Source organism: Glycine max, chromosome 11 (genome assembly GCF_000004515.6).
Source record: "Glycine max cultivar Williams 82 chromosome 11, Glycine_max_v4.0, whole genome shotgun sequence".
Taxonomy (NCBI): Eukaryota; Viridiplantae; Streptophyta; class Magnoliopsida; order Fabales; family Fabaceae; genus Glycine; species Glycine max.
In genome coordinates this window covers 32,677,815-32,692,880 of record NC_038247.2, presented here as the reverse complement: position 1 = coordinate 32,692,880, position 15,066 = coordinate 32,677,815, and the positions used below count along the sequence as shown (strand labels likewise).

Here is a 15,066-nt window from a genome sequence, read left to right as displayed (position 1 = left end):
TGGAGGAATATCATATGTAATACGAGCAAATCTCAGAAAGACTTCATGTAATTTACTCTAATTATAATTATCTTGGGATCCATAGCTACTTAGGGCAAATTAGTCTTATTCTAAAACTGTTAAAATCTTCATTATTTTCAACTAATAAAAGAATATATAGGAAAATATTAAAAGACCCCTCATTGTCATTTATAATTCCTTATCAATCAGATGGCAGTCACAGAGAGAGTTGGTTTTTGGAAACCTCCTGCACAACAGTTTGATTCGTGATACTATGAGTAGGGTGTTGTTAGGTGCACCCAGCATTATTGTTGGTGTACCCAACATTCTAACAAAATGATAAAATTGTCCTTGCTTGTTTTTCCTTGTTTTTCCTCGTACGAATCAAGGTGATCCGTACGTTGAACCGTAAGATGCTTACGGATCACCTTGATCCGTAAGAGGAAAAACAATAATTTATTAATTATATTTTTAAAGATATTTATTTTATAATATAATTTATACAAATATTTATTTTATTAATTATATTAAATTTATAAATATTGATTTATTATAAATAATTAATTTTTTATTTGAGATTCTTGTAATTGAAAATGATTATGCAATACATGAATTCAAATAATACATTAACTTCAACATAGTCGAACGAAATTAAATTTGCATCAAATACTACAACTAACTCATGCTAATTTTGCGATAAGAACAACTCGTCTTCCATTTGCGGTACAGGTTTACTGAAAACAACTAAAATTTCTATTGGCCCAATCTTTTTTCAGTAGTTAGACTCAATGAGCACCTTCATCACGTCCTCGTTGGTTTTGAGTTCAATTATTTCAAATTTTATAACTTTTTCTGAATACTCATGGTGACATGGTTTCCGAAAAAACAATCGCCTTACCATTTGTGTTTCACCAACACCATAAGGGGGAATCCCACGAGGCGCAACTTGCTTGATCAAATCCTTCAGTTCATCCATGGTACATCCGGTGGGAATGTCAAAGTTTTTGGGATTTTTTTCTGTGAACGAGTAACCAACAAACTCATTTTGGCGTGATATGTTCCACCTCCCATTGTAATATAGCAGGGCATCATAAGTAGGGGTCATAGTAGTTTCAAGTAAGTTTAAAATACCATCTGGGGTTCTAGCAATGCTACATAATAACTCAATCGGACCAACAAACGAAAATTCATGATTACACACTAACATTGTGTTAACATTAGCATCATCTTTCAGTTGCATACATTGAAACCGAAATTGTTACCTGCATACGTGAAAGGCTGCCGGTAGTAAATTTCATCCAAAAATTGCTTGTCGGTTAGCTTAAGGGTATTGTGTATTCTGGTTTTTAACGTTTGAAAATCACACCCGTTAGGTACTCGAATGGGAACTGGAGTGGAAGCTTGGAAGGAAACACCACTGTCGTTGTGAACAATGGATCCATTTGGAAAAATAAAACCTAATGTGGAGTTCACAACTGTCTGACTGCTTGTCTCTCCCAAGAATGCCATAGTTTTTTGTAAGACTTGGGTTGATACTGATACTTGTGCTTTCTTACAAGGTTAGGTTGTGCCATATATATAGATGAGTTTTAATATCAGTGCTGCATTTTTTAAAGATTGAAAATACGCATGCACATGCTTTCTGTATGTGTTGTCAACTACACGAATGACATGACATGCTTTAGCTTGCATCAGATCTGCATGTGTAGTCATGCTGTGCAAGGTCCTTTCACGCGCTTTATGTTAATGCAGACAACAATTTATCATACACGATTTTCCACAATGTGTAGTCAACTCAGACAATGATATATCATACATGCTTTTTTAGAATTAAGTAATAATTTTGTTGTGGACGTAACAAATAAATTACATGTTCAAAACGATCAGCCATTTATAAATTACATGTTCAATCATCATTTATGTCAACATAGTCTCTTTTGAACATCACGAAGCTCTTGTAATGCTGCATTTTGCTAATATATGGATTTGGCCATGACTTCGCCTGCGGATGACAATTGCTAGACCATAACAATGATACAGGCGGTAAGGGACAACGTTATTTTAAATAAACCTGTTGTGTATGCGAAAAAAATGTTAACTCAATCCTACAAAACTCATTGCATAATCATAAAAAAAACACTTCATATCTACAATGTACCTCAACAAAATGATTGTCATATACATGACCGATACAAATTATACGATGCAATGAAGAATTTGCCAGCGGTTGACTTCTAAGGGGAAAGAATGTCATGCTTTGTTGTTTAGACAAGGATACAACAATTACGTTATACCTTGATGCAATGACATGTCCCATGTCCGTTATATCCATCCACTTATCCGTTGTCACATGAATAAAACAAATATACACGTCAAACTTAATTTCAAACTAAAGTCTTAAAAATCAAATACATAAATTACATACCTTGGTTAACCCATCAACAAGTAGTGACATCCTTAATTCCTCAAATCTCTCCGTGTCACCAAAGAGCTTGATATAGTCTTCTGAGAAATTGGCAAGTTCTTTAAGCAGATGGTTGCGGACCACCGACCAAGAGTCTTGACCAATACCTAATAAACCGGCAACCGACCGGTATCCATAGTTACCATCACCTTTGACATCAACAATCTTATCAATGAAGTCGTGCATAAATGGCTGAAACTGGTCCAACATGGGCATCATTGTTCTTCGATTCGGTTGCTCAGAGGATGATGCAGTACGCCTCATCGACAAATTGCTATTTTGTTGTGATTCAAAGGCATCTACATACTCTGAGTAAGATGGATCACGCTTTGTTGACCTTGGGTTCCTGCTCGTAGTTTTCTTCGGTGCCCCCTTTGTGTTAACCTTTGCTGGAGGAGGACACATTGAATTCTGATCAGGGTGTGCAATTTCCCAAAGTTTACTTCTTAGAGTAAACTTGCCACAAACATCAAGTTCTTCAAATTTTTGGTATATTGTTTCCATTACGTCCTTGATGTCCACCTCGGGCTCAGATAACCCTTGGTCTGAAAAACTGAGTCTCCTCCAGAACATATGAATTGAATCAAGTGGGATGCAACCACCAACATATTTGGATAGCTCACAAGCACATGGAAGACCAAGCGTGGTTCTCACCACGCAACCACAACTTGAGGGATTCTTGCCAGCATAGTGAACACGCTCTAATTCAGCAGCAATCTGATTTAAAGCATACCTTGAAACCATTCCAAGCAGCCTCCTGTATAAGGTTTTTTGGAACACATGTCCAACGACATGTGTACTTGTTTCAAATGATGCTTTAATCTGTGTGTGCTGCAACGTAATCATGTTGTTCATGGCATCCCACACACTGCATAAGTCTCCAATGCTATTTTGTAACAGTCTTTTTAAAGACGAGTGAGCAGATTCAACCCTACATTTCAAATACACAAATAAAAATAAACATATACAATAATACAATTTCATAAATTTTTCAACGTTAATAGAAATAGTTGAACAGTTTCATACCTGTTTGTTATTGTGTTTCCTAAGTGCATCACCTTATTAGTCCAGACAAAAATTTTTTTTTCCCATGTTTCCTTGACATAGTCAACAAACATTGGCCAAGGTGCGCAAGCTATTTCGAACTTCTTCAGGCATTCATCAAACTTCTGTTCTGAAGGACAATCAGTCAGAGATCCCCAACAATCCATGACATAATCCCAAGCATTTTTTTGCGCAATTAGTGATTTACATTTGGCCTTCACATTCTTGTTTATGTGAAAGATGCACAACAAAATTGTGCATTCAGGGAATACATCTTTCACTGCATTCATCAATGCTTGGTCTCTGTCAGTGACAATAACTCTAGGGAGGGCATCACGCTTCAAAAAAAGGTCTCAGAAGCGTTGTAAAGCCCATACCAAATTATTAACGCGTTTACCCTCCACATATGCAAAACCGGCAGAGAATGTCATCCCAGTCGGTGTCACCCTAACAAAATCGAGCAATGGAAATCTATACCAGTTTGTTTTGTAGGTGCTGTCTATCAAAAACACCAAATTACATGCGTTGACTAACTTCACTGAATTAGGATGACACCAAAAGATATCACGAACCACGTCTTCATCCTTTATCCTGTGCCAATAAATATATTGATCACGTTCAAGAAGCTTCATCAGATGTTGCATTTCAAGATCGCTTCCTCTTATGGAAGAACATAATGCACTTCTTGCATTGTATATCTGTTTAATGGTCGTACAACTATTGACATTGTGTTCCTTCAGAGTTAGCAGAATGTTTCTTGGCTTCACCATGGACTTCGTCATATCAGCAATAAGTGTTTTTTCAGCTTTAGTCAATCGTCCCGCATATGGATGTCTAACTAATGACTTGGCCAATTCATGATTATGCACTCCACAAATCAACTTCACCATCCAACCTTCTCCTCCAACCACTGGCTTGCAACGAAGCTTGAAGGGACACCCACATTTCCTAGTCCCAGTGTCTCTTCTGATAAATTCTTTTTTCTTACACTTATACTCGCCACTCCTTTCACAGCCAATTAACACAAACGTAGTCCTTCCTCTACTACCTGTGTTTGTGTCCGACCTTAAAATCACCGCCACAAATCCGTTTTCATGAGCCACAGATTGAGCCCACCGCAAAACATCCTCTCGGCACTCAAACATCTACAAAATCCACATAATTTAAGTTTTCTACCAGTATTCATTTTATTAAATATGTGACAAACATTAACATTATAACCTGAGAAGTCTTAAACGCATCCGAACAATCAACAGGTGGTTCATTCGCACCACATGATTCTGCATTTTCATAATCCATATTCGCTCGTTCATACATTATTTCATACATCCACTCATCTTCGTCCATCTAACCAAATCAAACAAAAAATGGCCATACAAAAAAATTAGTAATTTTTAAAAAAGGAAAATAAATGAAAAAACAACAAATACAAAACATAATACACTTACGGATCAACTTGATCCGGAAGGATGTCCGTACGTCCGCGACAGATACCACCATCTGCGTACCTCGTTTTCCGCCACTGATCACCGCAACGCTCGACGCCGGTACCTTCACCTTCACCGCTGCGCTCAACGCTGCTACCTTCACGAATAAGACGCAATGCTGCACAAAATAGAGAAAAAGAGAGAAAGAAAAGCAAACAAAAATGGAGGTTCTATGCCTTTCTTAAAAAAAATTCATTTTTAAGGAAGAAAGAAGTTAGGGGCATTTTTGCCATTTAAAAACTTTGCTGGGTGCACCAGCAATAATGGGTGCAACAACTTAAAAAAGAAGTCTATATTAAAATCTTATGACTCTCACTCTTATCCAAAGAAAGACCAAGGTCAAGGCATCTTAGGGGTAACACCTTCTATGCCCAAAGATAATAAGGGGAAGACAATAGAAAATCAAGCCCCTAAGGCTAGTATGCAAGAGAAAACTAGCTCTATAAAGTGCTTTAAATGTCTTGGAAGAGGACACATTACTTCTCAATGCTCCACCACAAAAACCATGATTATGAGGGGCCAAGACATTTATAGTAGCCAAGATAAGGCTATTACTTCACCTTCCTCTAGTGAAAGTGAAAAAGCAAAAGGGGAAAAATCTAGTGAAGAAATCTACCCCCAAGAAGAAGGACAACCATTAGTGGTTAAAGAGAAGTGTAAGGAGGTAAGTGTCTCCTCCAAGAGGTTATCTAAGAAGGAAACTCATTTTACAATAAAGACAAACATTAAAGAAACTTTCCCTCTTAGACAACCTCCACATTTTCTTTTTTGTAAAAGGACACTTGCTAGCATTGCTACACCTCTTGGGCTTGAGTTTATTCCTCAAGTAAAGAAGTTGTTAGATGAGGGTTTGGTTCGCAAGAGCTTAAATCCTTGTGCTTTGTTGGTGCCCAAAATAGGTATTATTAGGCACCAAGTCCCTAAAATAGGTGGTATGATGAATGTTTTGAGTGGTGCAACCCTCTTTTGTAAAATCACTCGTGCACCTAACATCTTCATGGTGTGTGTACATAGGGACCCATTAGGTAGGTTTGTTCTTATTTTTAGTTTCAATACAAACTTAGGTACTCATATGGGACACCTTAGGTTTGTCATACTTTTTGGTAGGAATAATCAATATGAAAATACAGAAAAAAGTATGTTTTATTGCGTTACTTTTCTTAATTTTTCAAATAGTGATCAAGGGGTTCCCATGAACCCTAAGAGAATAAAGGTCATTCCTGAGTGACCCACTCCACCAAGTATAAGAAAAATTTGGGGCTTCCATGACTTAACAAACTTTTACAAAAGGTTTGTCCCATATTTTTTTATACTTGTAGCACCACTCACTGAGTTGGTGAGAAACCATGTTCCTTCATGGGAAGATTCCCCGGAAATGGGTTTTCAGACCTTACCTTACTTCAACATACCAAACACCACTAATACATATGTTTTTGTTCTTTTTACAGGTGTTGAGGGAAGGAGCTCAGAGTACGAAGAACCTCTAGATTTGAGGTCAAATCCTTTCCAAGGTGGAGGGAATGATGCAATCCTACCCCCCAAGGGCATTGGATAGAAGACTCCAAGTAGATTGGGCCAGAGATCCAAGGGAAGGCCCTAGGGTTCTCATGAGCCTTAGGGTAGATTTTGAGCCCATGGGCTAAGTATGAACCCGCTTATCTTTGTAAATATCATAATAGATTTTTCCTTCGTTTGGGCCTTGTATTTTGGCCATTCTAGTAGTATATGGTTTTAGCCTTGTATTTCGAGGCATTTTGAGTAGTCTTTGTAGTAGGGATATTTTTTTGTATTTTCATGTATTTTGTCATGGGGGTGAGCTTAGCTATTATAGGGGGTGTGTAGCTAAGGTCTAGCTTCTCATCTCAAGGAGGTGAGCTTAACTATTAGAGAGGTATGTGTACCTAAGCTCTAGCTTCTTTAGGAATCTTGTGACACCCTCTACCCCTCATCTATATACTAACAAAGAAATGAAAATTCAAATATTAATTAAAAGTATTTTTTTTTAAAACATTTTTAAATACAAGCCTTTCAAAGGGATAAAAGGTTCACAATCACTTCCTTCTACATCATTTTTAAACTTGTCCAAATAAATAATAAAGTCATCGACTCAACAAGGCCGTATGAGACTTCATAGAATTAATATAAAACCCTATACCCCAATGTCACATCCTATCAGAGCGTTGTGTCTTGACGTTCTTCAGCACAATATTCCTTAACGTAGTTCACCTAGTCATCTGCTCCCCCGAACACAAAGTTCAAGATCATCACAGGATCCAAACACAAACAACAAACCGGGAGTGAGTTATCACATTCCTAACTAATAGAGAAACAAGACAACTAGATATACATATCATATAAACCAAATAAAACTTATTTACACGTAATTCATGTAATTCCACCACTTTGTCATTCAAGGTTCACTTTTCATCCATCAATCACACTTTTCAATCATCAATCACTTTACACAAGAATCACACACTCTGATCAAGACATAATAACACCTCAATTTCGTAATAAACAATTAGCAAGCGCATGAGACAGTTATGCTAAGACTCAAGCCTATATGCAATGTGGTACCATGTCAGTGAAAAACCACCCTGGGGCGCTTAGGAGTACATAACAAGACACACCACACAATGGGTTTGTCAGGTCACTCTCACTAAGTAAGATCATAGGGAGACCAGTCAGGGTCACGATGTTTTGCGAGAATGCTCCAACCATATGGGATCAACATAGGCTTAAAGGAACACTCAAACCCGGTGACCCCCAAGGCCTACACTCTGAAGAGTCCGTCAGGGCCTCTCCCTCCTGATTCAGGTCCAACCCCTAAAATCATTTTAGCACACAGACACTGCTCGTGAATTATACAATACCCACGACCTCACACTCGTGTTTTAAACACGTACAACATATTGCGCTACAATTTAACACTGGTTCCTAAATAGGAAACCTACACTTTCTCTTTAACACTGGTTCCTAAATAGGAAACCTACGCTTTCTCTTTAACACTGCGCATTTACACTTTCCTCAAGATAACATTGGTCGGGTTATTGTACAATTCACAGCTTTCAACACAAATAATGTCACATCAAGAGTTAATCACACACTTATTTACAACCAAAACTCATTCATAATTTCACATCTCATAATGTCACAATCCACCATCACATATTTCATTTATAAGCACTGCTCATGAATTATACAATACCCCCGACCTCACACTCGTGTTTCAAACACGTTTAACACATTGTGCTACAATTTAACACTGGTTCCTGAATAGGAAACCTACATTTTCTCTTAAACACTGCGCATCAACGTTTTTCTCAAGATAACACTGGTCGGGTTATTGTATAATTCATAGCTCACAATATAATTATTCTCACATCAAGTGTCAACCACACACACTTATTCACAATCAAATATCATGCTCACAATTTAACATATCATAATATCACATCAATCATCTCATTTTTACATGTATCTCGCAAATTGACACATTCAACTTTGTACTACTCAATCTTCACTATAATATTATAATACCATTATAATAACTTATTACACCTTATAACTTATACACATCACACAATAATAATATTTGCATGATACAAAACATATATATGTATATGTATATAGTAAATTAAACTACATTGTTTTTAATCAAAGAATTTCTTTAACAATTAATTTAACATTACATCAAAAGAAATTACCACTAGACATTAACCTTACAATTTTCTTTAATTTATTATTCTAGTATTACAATAATTATATACACATAACATGTTGATCATCATCGTAGAAAAATTAGAACAAGATAATAATTTGTATAAAATAAGTCATTGAATAATATTATTTAAAATATAATTTACGTTAATAAAAAGAGCTTAATTTTTTTAAGGGATTCACACTCAACACAAGAACACATCAATTTCATAGCAATTTCTCATTGGGACATCAACTGATTCATCAAACATATATAATTCACTGTAATAATTAAAAGGATAAAATAAAAATTGCAAGAACACCCCAAAACCCATTCTAATTGATATCTCTAACGATCCCTACACATGTTCTCACTAATTCCCAATTGTGAATAACTCATCCCTTACCTTTGAGCGGACTCACGTGTCTTCAGCCAGTGATAACAACATCTCTAGCGGTTCCCTGAAATTCTTTCAATTTTTCCTCCTCCGATAGAATTCCCAAACGTCAGAGAGACGAAGAAGAGATTGAAACCTCCACTTGTACTGTCTTCATGCGATTCCTTTTTCTCCCTTCACGAATATTATCTTGCAAATCCCAACGGTGGAAGCGTGCGGAATTAAATTTCGAACAACATATCCAACTTTCATGAAAATCCAACGGCTAACGAAACCGGGATCGTAGTTTTACCGAGATAGTTTTGGGTTTCTGCGGGAAATTAAAAAGCTACAATGCGAAGGGTTTTCCTCTAAGCTCAAATATGATTTTGAAATTTCCAACGGTGATAATGTTCGGAATTGGGTTGCGAACATGATACTCAAATTTCACGACGATCCAACGGTGAACGGGTTCGAGATCGTCGTTTTTCTGAAACTGGTTTGGTGGGCTGCGGGAAAAAGAAAGGGTTTTGAGAGGAGAAGGGGAAAAACGAAAATGAGGCCCAAAAAGAGACAGCTGACTTAACATAACTATTTATACCTAGGGTACTCAGCCTATTATTTGCTATATATTTATTTATTTATTTATTTTTTACTAAAAAGCTTTTTAAATTTATTTACGAAAAATTGGGATGTTTCAAATCTTCTTAAGGAGGTGAGCTTATTTATGAGAGGGGTGTGTGTAGTTAAGCTCTAGCTTCTCAAGGAAGTTTTCTCAAAGAAGCTTCTCAAGGAAGTTTTCTCATGAAAGCTTCTCAAGGAAGCTACCTAGTCTATAACTAGAAGTATGTGTAACACTTGTAACTTTGATGAATGAGAGTCTTGTGAGACACAACTCAAAGTTCAACTTCTCTCCCTTTTTCTTCCTTCAATTTCGTGCTCCCCCCTCTTTCTTTCTCTCCCTCTTTCTTTTCCTCCATTGAAACATCCTCTCCAAGCTTCTTATCCAAGGCTCATCTTGGTGGTGAAACTCCTTCTTTCATGGCTTATTCCCTAGTGGATGACGCCTCCTCTCACCTATTCTCCTTTGTCTTCCACTGCATCTCCATGGTGGAAAATCCTCATTAAAAGACTTCATTGAAGCTCATAGATCCAGCCTCCATAGAAGCCCCACAAGCAAGATTCCATCATGTTCCATATGTTCTCAAGACTAGACTAATACATTTGTTGCCCAAGTTTCATGGTCTTGCAGGTGAAGACCCTTATAAGCATCTTAAGGAGTTCCATATTGTCTGTTCCACTATGAAACCCCCTGATGTCTAGGAAGATCATATCTTTCTAAAAGCTTTTCCTCATTCTCTAGAGGGAGTGACAAAAGATTGGTTGTACTTCCTTGCTCCCAGGTTCATTACCAGCTGGGATGACCTTAAGAGGGTGTTCTTGGAGAAATTCTTCCCCGCATCTAGGACCACTGCCATCAGAAGAGACATTCCAGGCATCAGGCAACTTAATGGAGAGAGCTTGTATGAGTACTGGGAAAGATTCAAGAAATTGTGTGCAAGTTGTCTTCACCACCAGATTTCTAAGCAACTCCTTCTACAATATTTCTATGAGGGACTTTGCAACATGGAGAGGATTATGATTGATCCTGCCAGTGGTGGAGCTCTTGGTGATATGACTCTTGTTGATGCTAGTAACCTGATTGAGAAGATGGTTTCCAACTCCCAACAATTCAGTGCAAGAAATGATGCTATTGTCCTTAGAGGAGTCCATGAGGTGGCCACAGATTTATCTTCATCTACTGAAAATAAAAAGCTTGAGGGAAAACTTGATGCCTTGGTCAACCTAGTAGCTAAGCTTGCCATGAATCAGAAATCTGCATCTGCACCTGTTGCAAGAGTTTGTGGTCTATGTTCTTCTATAGATCACCATACGGATCTCTGTCCTTCTTTGCAGCAATCTGGAGTCAATGAGCAACCTGAAGCTTATGCTGCAAACATTTATAATAGACCTCCTCAGTAGCAAAACCAACAACAACAGAATAATTATGATCTTTCAAGCAATAGATACAATCCAGGTTGGAAGAATCATCCAAATCTGAGATGGGCAAGCCCTCCATAACAACAACAGCCTGTCCCTCCTTTCCAAAATGTTGTTGGTCCAAGCAGGCCATATGTTCCACCTCCAATGCAGCAACAACAAAGACAACAAGCAACTGAGGCCCCTTCTACACCTTTGTTAGAGGAGTTAGTGAGGCAAATGACCATCCAGAATATGCAATTTCAGCAAAAAAATAAGAGCCTCCATTCAGAGTCTGACAAATCAGATGGGGCAGATGGCTACTCAGTTGAACCAAGTTCAGTCCAAAAATTCTGATAGATTGCCTTCACAAACTATGCAGAATCCAAAAAATGTGAGTGCCATCACCTTGAGGTCTGGCAAGCAAATTGAAGTGTCTCCACCAGTAGCAGCACCTGCACCTGAACCTGTCAAGCTTCATTCTATACCTGAAAAAGAGGATGAGCCAACTGCACAAAAGAGAAAGCTTCATGATCATGAGGGAGCTAACAAAAATTTCCATGCAGGTGGACCTTCTTCTAGTAGTTCTAACTTGCAGTTGTAGCAGCCTCCTATTCCTCTTCCATTCCCACCTAGAGCAATTCCAAACAAAAAGATGGAAGAAGTGGATAAGGAGATCTTGGAGACCTTTAGGAAAGTAGGGGTGAACATACCTCTGCTAGATGCCCTCAAGCAAATTCCAAGATATGCCAAGTTTCTAAAGGAGTTGTGCACCCACAAAAGGAAGCTCAAAGGCAATGGAAGGATTAGCATGGGCAAAAATATGTTAGCATTGATAGGTAAATTTGTTCCTCACATTCCTGAAAAATGTAAGGACCCAAGTACTTTCTGTATACCTTGCATTATTGGGAACAACAAATTTGAGAATACCATGCTAGATCTAAGAGCATCAGTTAGTTTCATGCCTCTGTCCATTTTCAATTCTTTATCTCTTGGACCTTTGCAATCTACAGATGTGGTGATTCATTTGGCAAATAGAAGTGTTGCTTACCCCGTAGGTTTCATAGTGGATTTGTTGGTTCGGGTTGGTGAACTTATCTTTCTTGCTGATTCTTATGTTCTTGATATGGAAGAGGGATTTTCCCGTGGTTTAGTTCCAATTATTTTAGGCAGGCCATTTATGAAAACAGCCCGAACCAAGATAGATGTTTATGCTGGCACATTGTCTATGGAATTTGGTGATATTGTTGTTCATTTTAATATTCTTGATGCCATGAAACATCCATCTGAGGATCATTCTATTTTTCGTGCTGAGATACTTGATCAGATTGTTGATGATTATATGTTTGATTTTGATTCTCTTCATGGTAGGAAACATCCATTTTTATCTGATCTGCATACTTGTTATTTTTCATGCAATGAATCTGAATTTGAGTTTGAATTTGATCCTGTATCTGATTTTTATGCTGAGAGTAAATTTGAATTTGAGTCTGGTTTTGATTTTCGGGGTGTTGTACCTCTTGATGTTGATTTTTTAGAGTCAGAATGCACTAACCATGTTGCAGGAAGTACATATACTTCTGACTTGCTTTATGAGGTACAGGTTGAGGAACCTTCTTCTTCTCCTACCTTGGTTCCTCCCACTGTTAAGCCACCACCCACACCAGAGTTGAAGCCCTTACCAGCGAACCTCAAGTATGCTTAATTGGAGGACAAGGAAAAATTTCCAGTGATCATCTCTGCCTCCCTTGCTGCTGAGCAAGAGGAGAAGTTGTTGCTAGTGCTCAAGAAGCACAAGAAAGCCATTGGATGGACTTTAGCAAACATTCCTAGTATTAGCCCATCTACCTACATGCACAGGATACTTTTAGAGGATGAAGCTAAGCCAGTGAGGCAGCCACAACGGTGACTCAACCCCTTCATTCTAGATGTGGTGAAAAAGGAGGTGACCAAGCTCTTACAAGCTGGAATCATCTACCTCATTTTTGACAGCCAATGGGTGAGTCTAGTCCAAGTGGTTCCTAAGAAGACAGGCCTCACAGTGATCAAGAATAAGAAGGATGAACTTATCCCCATAAGAGTGCAGAACAGCTGTCGAGTCTGCATTGATTATAGGAGGCTGAACCAGGCAACCAGAAAAGATCATTTTCCCCTGCCATTCATTGATCAAATGCTTGAGCGCTTGGCAGGTAAGTCTCATTACTATTTTCTTGATGGTTTTTCTGGTTATTTGCAAATTCATATTGCTCCTGAAGATCAAGAAAAAACCACATTCACCTGTCCCTTTGGCACTTTTGCCTATAGGAGGATGCCCTTTGGCCTATGCAACGCCCTTGGTACTTTCCAATGGTGTATGCTTAGCATTTGCAGTGATTTTTTAGAGAGTTGCATAAAGGTGTTTATGGATGATTTTACTGTTTATGGATCATCTTTTGATGCATGTTTAGATAGTTTGGATATAGTTCTTAATAGGTGCATTGAGACTAACCTTGTGCTGAATTTTGAAAAATGTCACTTCATGCTAGAACACGGTATAGTTTTGGGGCATATCATTTCCAGTAAGGGCATAGAGGTAGGCCCTGCAAAGATAACTATTATTTCACAATTGCCTTACCCCTGTTGTGTGCGAGAGGTTCGTTCTTTTCTTGGCCATGTAGGGTTTTATAGGAGCTTTATCAAGGACTTTAGCAAAGTGGCCCTTCCACTATCCAATCTGCTGCAAAAGGAGGTGAAGTTTGATTTTGATGACCGGTGCAAAGAGGCTTTTGATTGCCTCAAGCGTGCGTTGACTATCACCCCTATCATTCAGGCACCTGATTGGACAATCCCATTTGAGCTGATGTGCGACGCATCCAATTATGCATTGGGGGTTGTCCTTGCTCAAAAGATTGACAAGCTACCTCGGGTGATTTACTACGCTTCCAAAACTTTGGATGCTGCCCAAGCAAATTACACTACCACAGAGAAGGAGCTATTAGCGATAGTTTTTGCTATTGAGAAATTTCGTTCATATTTCCTTGGTACACGTGTTATTGTTTACACTGACCATGCAGCTCTGAAGTACCCGTTGAAGAAGTTTGAATCAAAGCCTAGATTGATCAGGTGGATGCTTTGGATCCAAGAGTTTGATTTGGAGATCAGTGATCAGAGCGGTACACAGAACCTCGTGGCTGACCACCTGAGTAGGATTGAGCGTGCGTATGAGGAATCACCTATTTGGGATAATTTTCCAGATGACCATTTGTACATTCTGTATAAGATATCCGATTCCTTCCCCACTCCCTGGTTTGCTAATATTGTGAATTATTTGGTTGCTTCTGTTTTTCCTCCCTTAGCATCCAAAGCTCAAACTGATAAAATTGAGAGTGATGCTAAGCATTATATTTGGGATGACCTCTATTTATGGAAGTTGTGCAGTGACCAGGTTATTAGGAGATGCATTCCAGACCATGAGATTGACTCGGTCCTGCAATTTTGTCATTCTTCCGCACTAGGTGGCCATCTTGGCATACAGAGGACAACTGGCAAGGTGCTTGACTGCGGTTTGTATTGGCCCACCATCTTCAACGATGCGTGGAGAATCTGTAGCACTTGTGAGCCTTGTCAGAGCAGGCGGCTCATTTTCATGGAGACAAAAAATGCCTCAACAACCCATGTTGTTTTGTGAGGTGTTTGATGTCTAGGGTATAGACTTTATGGGGCCTTTCCCTGTCTCTTTGGTTTTGTTTATATTCTCCTTGCTGTTGATTATGTTTCAAAATGGGTGGAAGCCAAACCCACTAGAACTAACGATGCTAAGGTTGTTGTGGATTTTGTTAGATCTAATTTGTTTTGCAGGTTTGGAGTCCCTAGAGCCATCGTTAGTGATCAAGGCACCCATTTTTGTAATAGATCCATGTATGCCTTGCTAAAAAAGTATGGGGTCGTGCACAGAACTTCCATAACTTATCACCCCAAACTAATAGGCAGGCTGAGA

The 15,066-nt window shown here is 38.4% G+C and overlaps 1 pseudogene; it reads left to right on the top strand.

Moving 5' to 3' along the window:
* Positions 1 to 15,066, top strand: part of LOC100789325 (uncharacterized) — a 120,020-nt pseudogene that overhangs the window by 78,251 nt on the left and 26,703 nt on the right.